Genomic DNA, 6,542 nt, shown 5'->3' with positions numbered 1-6,542 from the left:
TAATAGATGTACATCTTTACATATTGTGTCTTCCCTGTAAAACATTTTAAAAATCGGACATGTTGGCTGGATTCACAAGATCTGTGTCTTTCATTAGCTGTATTGGACTTTAATGTGTGAAAGTTAAATATTTTAAACAAATATTTTTTTTGAATTTCGCGGCTCTGCCTTTTCAGTGGGGGTGGGGGGGAGTGCCGCTAGCGGCACCCTCATCCTAGACAGGTTAAGGGAAATAATCTGGCTGTAAACAATTGTAGGAAAAATGACTTGTGTCATGCACAAAGTAGATGTCCTAACCGACTTGCCAAAACTATAGTTTGTTAACAAGACATTTGTGGAGTGCTTGAAAAACAAGTTTTAATGACTCCAACATAAGTGTATGTAAACATCCGACTTCAACTGTACCTTTGAAGTCTGTATCCAAAAGTATTGTTGAAAAGTAATTGAATAAAGTTGGGGAATTTAAAACATTTTGGTCTTACCCAGGCCTTGTCGTAGCTGAATCAGAATTAGTTAGGTAACATATATAAATAAGATGTTTTATTTATCTTTATGCTTGTCATTAGAATGTCTTCTTTTGGACTATACTGTTGGCAGTTGCATTTTCCTTTCTCTCTAGGGAAAAGTCACGTGGGGCCCAGAGAGGGAAGAGGTCAGGCTTGTCTTTTACATGTCTGGTAATATGTGAATCATCTGTGAAACCATGTGAAGGGCTCCACTATGTCTGTAATCCAGTCACTCCCTTCTTTTCCCATTGGGGGGAGGAGTATGGCAGTGTCTGGAACCATTATACCACCAACGCTGATGTTGAACTTATCTTTCATAGTATATGACCTAGAGGTTCACTCCCCTTAGTGAGCTTCTCCAGGAGTGGGGAGAAGAGGGGGTGTATTTGAGATGGGAGTATCTAGAATTGACAATTGATATATGCCATTGGATGAGGTAATGTTTTGGTCCTAAGTGGTACCAAGAACGAGATTAGAACCTCGGTTAAAGAGACCAAACTGAACGATAATTTATAGCTAATGCTATCTGGCTATGGGATACTCCTCTTTCAAGTAAAAGGCCCTTTGTAATGTTCCTAAGATCTGTGGTTTGTCATGTGAGTTGAGAGGGGTGTATCTTGGCTATAAAAGATACTAAGAATTGTTTTGTAAGCACTCTCAGAGAATTCATTTATAGACACTGAATTGATCTGAGAGTCAAAAGGGCTATGGTGAAGCTCATATAATTAAAGATGGAATGTAAAATATAACTCTGACTTGTGTGTGGTTTGTAAACTCTCATCATTTAGTAATACAGGAAATTACCACGACATTTGGCGACGGGGATGGAATGTAAATCTTCACTCGGTGACCGCTCCTGATGACTTAGGTAAATCGTGCACGAGGGATCCCTCAAAACATGGGATCTCAGGGAAACCACACTTCGGGAATGAAGCAGATGGACCAACCTTTGATCTGAGAGGCAGCGAGCCGAGTGGATACCAAATCTCGAACTGAGTTTTTTTTAAAGAAAGAGGTGAGCGAACCACACACACTTGAAGTTGAGTTTTTAGATAAGCCTCTGTTACGTGGGCTCTGAGTGTATTTCGTTGAAAGAGAGGGCACCTTGGAGGCGTAAACAGGCCCGAGTCAGAGGAGAGTAATCTGAAAGTTTGCGGACTCAAAGAATACTCTGCTATTGGTCGGTTGCTGGCGACTTAGAGCCGTCCCGACACTGAATTGATCACAGTTGGGATTGGTGCGGTCTGTGGGGGTGAGGAGCCAGGGTAACTGTGTGTTCTGTGTGAAAAACGGTACTTGGTGAAGCCCTATTGGAAGAAGGACCTCATTCTGAAAGTGTCTGTGTGACTGTCTAAGTGACCCTCAGAGGTGGTGAATTCCAATTATTTTAAATGTGCTAGCCAGGTATGCCCTGGGTTACTCTGTATGAGTATTTTGTTATGGGATCACTAGGTAATATTTGTAGGAGCGTTCTGTGTGACCGGGGTAGGTTGACTGTGTGGGTAACCTTTAAATTATGTTCTGATGTGCTGCGTGAACATCGGACCAGTTCTGTGTGAACATCTGACCAATCCTGTGTGGGGGATCCTTAAAGTTCTGTGTGAGTACCTAAGCATTTCTTACATTTTATATGGATTCTGTGAATATTTGAAAATATGATAAATGGTATGTGTGTATAATCGATTACTAGAGATTTGATAAAGTAATGCTGAGAATATAATTAGATACAATTTAAACCACCCATTCGTAGACATACGTAGGTTTTGAGTTGGTATCTTTAATCGATAATTTGATAAAGATGAGGGTTTAACCTGTTGGGGATGGGGGCGCTGTTTAGACTATTTATGCTAATGTGGCTAATTTTTTAAACGGCTTCCCACAAAATCCTTGATCGTACAATATGCATATTATTATTATTATTGGATAGAAAACAGTCTATAGTTTCTATAGGAGTTGAAATTTTGTCTCTAAGTGGAACAGAGCCCATTCTACAGCAATTTCCCTGACATGGAGTCAGATTTGAGAAACGTTGGCCACTTTTCTGAAGTCATTTAAAAGGGCTCTGTCGTTGCTATGACTATACGGACACTTCTTACGTCTTCCCCTGGATGCCTTTACGTGATGACGATTCCAACGGGCTCGATTGCTCGTTCACAGGCCCTACAAATGAAAAAAACCTTTAGCTAGCAAGTCTTTTCTTGCTGCGTAACGCGCGTGGAAGACACCGACCCTCTCCTGTTCCAAGCGTTAGTTTAGCCTGTTATATTTCTCCGGTCATCTTTTCACTCGTTATAGGAGTTACAAACATCACAAAGTAGTTAATTTAAAGCGTTTTATAGCAATTTATATCCGTTTAGTGCGATTTTGGGACATTTATTTTTGCAACGATGTGAAAAGTTGGAAACGCTTTTCAGTTCATCCCGAACGTAGTTGACATTTCCACATGGCAAGAGGACAGCTTTCCACCAAAAGACGATTGCTCCCAAGAAAGGATCCTTTGCCCAAGATACTGATGGAAGAACAGCTCAAGGTAGGACATTTTTATTATGATAAATCGTGTTTCTGTCGAAACATTTTAGTGGCTTAGGACGCCATGTTTTTTGACGTAGCTTCGCTTGGCGCAAACTGTATTGAAAAGTAAGGATAAATTAAAAAATGTAATAACGCAATTGTATTAAGAATTAAATTGTCTATCAATCCCTGTCCACCCTATATTTTTTAGTCACGTTTATGAGTATTTATGTATAAGAGTAGATCACTGTCTAAGTGGCGCAAGGACGTTTTCTTTACCAGCTTGTCTACATTTCACATTGTCTAACCATGATTTTGGTGGCTAAATATAAACATTTTCGATCAAACTGTATATGCATGTTGTAATGTGATGTTACAGGAGTGTCATCGGAAGAATTCTGAGAAGGTTAGTGAAAAAATTAATATCTTTTGGCGATGTTGACTTTTATCGCTCACTTTGGCTAGAATCAATGCTGGGCTGCTAATTGCTATGTGCTAAGCTAATATAACGATTTATTGTGTTTTCGCTGTAAGACACTTAGAAAATCTGAAATATTGTCTGTATTCACAGGATCTGTGTCTTTCGATTCGTGTATGCTGTGTATTTTTACGAAATGTTTGATGATTAGTAGTTAGGTAAACACGTTGCTCATTGTAATTATTCTAGTCCATTTGTGATGGTGGGTGCAATTGTAAACTATGCCATATACCTGAAATATGCACTTTTTTCTAACAAAACCTATCCCATACCATAAATATGTTATCAGACTGTCATCTAATGAGTTTTTTTGTTGGTTAGGGGCTATAAATATCTTAGTTTAGCCGAATTGGTGATGGCTACTGGTGTTGGTGGACAAATAAAAGATGGTGGAATATGCTAATGTGTTTTTAGGTAATAGATGTACATCTTTACATATTGTGTCTTCCCTGTAAAACATTTTAAAAATCGGAAATGTTGACTGGATTCATAAGATCTGTGTCTTTCATTAGCTGTATTGGACTTTAATGTGTGAAAGTTAAATATTTTAAAAAAATATTTTTTTTGAATTTCGCGGCACTGGTTTTTCAGTGGGGGGGGGGGGGGGGGTGCCGCTAGCGCCACGCTGATCCTAGACAGGTTAAGCACTATTTAAACTAGTCTACAACATCTGGGCAATTGAGCTCTAGAAACTGATTAGAGAGTGTCCACTTTTGGTTATCTTACCCTAACGATGGAACTATAAAACACTTATTGGATTATCTCCGTCTGGGTACAACATTTGAAATAAAACTGCCCTTAACCTGTCTAGGATCAGCGTGGCGCTAGCGGCACACCCCCCCCCCCCCCCCCCCCACTGAAAAACCAGTGCCGCGAAATTCAAAAAAAAATTTTTTTTTAAATATTTAACTTTCACACATTAAAGTCCAATACAGCTAATGAAAGACACAGATCTTGTGAATCCAGTCAACATGTCCGATTTTTAAAATGTTTTACAGGGAAGACACAATATGTAAAGATGTACATCTATTACCTAAAAACACATTAGCATAATCCACCATCTTTTATTTGTCCACCAACACCAGTAGCCATCACCAATTCGGCTAAACTAAGATATTTATAGCCTCTAACCAACAAAAAAACTCATCAGATGACAGTCTGATAACATATTTATGGTATGGGATAGGTTTTGTTAGAAAAAAGTGCATATTTCAGGTAGATGGCATAGGTTACAATTGCACCCACCGTCACAAATGGAATAGAAAAACTACTTAGAGCAACGTGTTTACCTACTTACTAATCATCAAACATTTCGTAAAAATACACAGCATACACGAATCGAAAGACACAGATCCTGTGAATACAGACAATATTTCAGATTTTCTAAGTGTCTTACAGCGAAAACACAATAAATCGTTATATTAGCATAGCACATAGCACATAGCAGCCCAGCATTGATTCTAGCCAAAGTGAGCGATAACGTCAACATCGCCAAAAATATATTAATTTTTTCACTAACCTTCTCAGAATTCTTCAGATGACACTCCTGTAACATCATATTACACATTCCATATAGAGTTTGATCGAAAACGTTTATATTTAGCCACCAAAATCATGGTTAGACAATGTGAAATGTAACTCAGCTGGTCAGAAAATGTCCTTGCGCCACTTAGACAGTGATCTACTCTTATACATAAATACTCATAAACGTGACTAAAAAATATAGGGTGGACAGGGATTGATAGACAATTTAATTCTTAATACAATTGCGGAATTACATTTTTTAATTTATCCTTACTTTTCAATACAGTTTGCGCCAAGCGAAGCTACGTCAAAAAACATGGCGTCCTAAGCCACTAAAATGTTTCGACAGAAACACGATTTATCATAATAAAAATGTCCTACTTTGAGCTGTTCTTCCATCAGTATCTTGGGCAAAGGATCCTTTCTTGGGAGTAATCGTCTTTTGGTGGAAAGCTGTCCTCTTGCCATGTGGAAATGCCAACTGCGTTCGGGATGAACTGAAAAGCGTGCCCAGCTATTCACATCGTTTCAAAAATAAATGTCCCAAAATCGCACTAAACGGATATAAATTGCTATAAAACGCTTTAAATTAACTACCTTATGATGTTTTTAACTCCTATAACGAGTGAAAAGATGACCGGAGAAATATAACAGGCTAAACTAACGCTTGGAACAGGAGCGGTCGGTGTCCTCCACGCGCGTTACGCACCAAGAAAAGACTTGCTAGCTACAGGGTTTTTTCATTTGTAGGGCCTGTGAACGCGCAATCGACCCCATTGGAATCGTCATCACGTAAAGGCATCCAGGGGAAGACGTAAGAAGTGTCCGTATAGTCATAGCAATATCAGTGCCCTTTTAACTGACTTCAGAACAGTGGCCAACATTTCTGAAATCTGACTCCATGTCAGGGAAATTGCTGTAGAATGGGCTCTGTTCCACTTAGAGACAAAATTTCAACTCCTATAGAAACTATAGACTGTTTTCTATCCAATAATAATAATAATATGCATATTGTACGATCAAGGATTTTGTGGGAAGCCGTTTCAAAAATTACCCAATTAGCATAATTAGTCTCAACAGCGCCCCCATCCCCAACAGGTTTAAGGTCTGAAAATGTTTTGTTTTTTCTTCCCACTATGAGAGGAGTTGCGGGATTTATTGAATAAACCGTTTTCCATAAATTAGAGCGAATTAAGAGGAAATCTCGACGTAATTTATAATGTCGTACAAAGCCTAAGGTTTCCATCAAACTAATTATCATTGCGTGATTAATGTGATGTAGTAAAGTAACGTTGCATGAGTAAACATAATCTACTTTTATATTAAAATGCGCAAGATCTGTTTCCTAGTCTATAAATGTCAATTTTATTATTTGACTGTTAATCTATTCATTTGGCATGTGAGAATCATAGCCGGAGTAATGATTGGACCTTTAAATTAGGGCTATTTTTCTGGGAATTGTCTCGATAGTGACGTGTCTTGATAGTACGATTACAGACAATTGTAAAGTGGGTTTATTTGCG

This window comes from Salvelinus fontinalis, chromosome 13 (assembly GCF_029448725.1).
Source record: "Salvelinus fontinalis isolate EN_2023a chromosome 13, ASM2944872v1, whole genome shotgun sequence".
Classification (NCBI taxonomy): Eukaryota; Metazoa; Chordata; class Actinopteri; order Salmoniformes; family Salmonidae; genus Salvelinus; species Salvelinus fontinalis.
Note: the sequence above shows the minus strand (reverse complement) of the source record.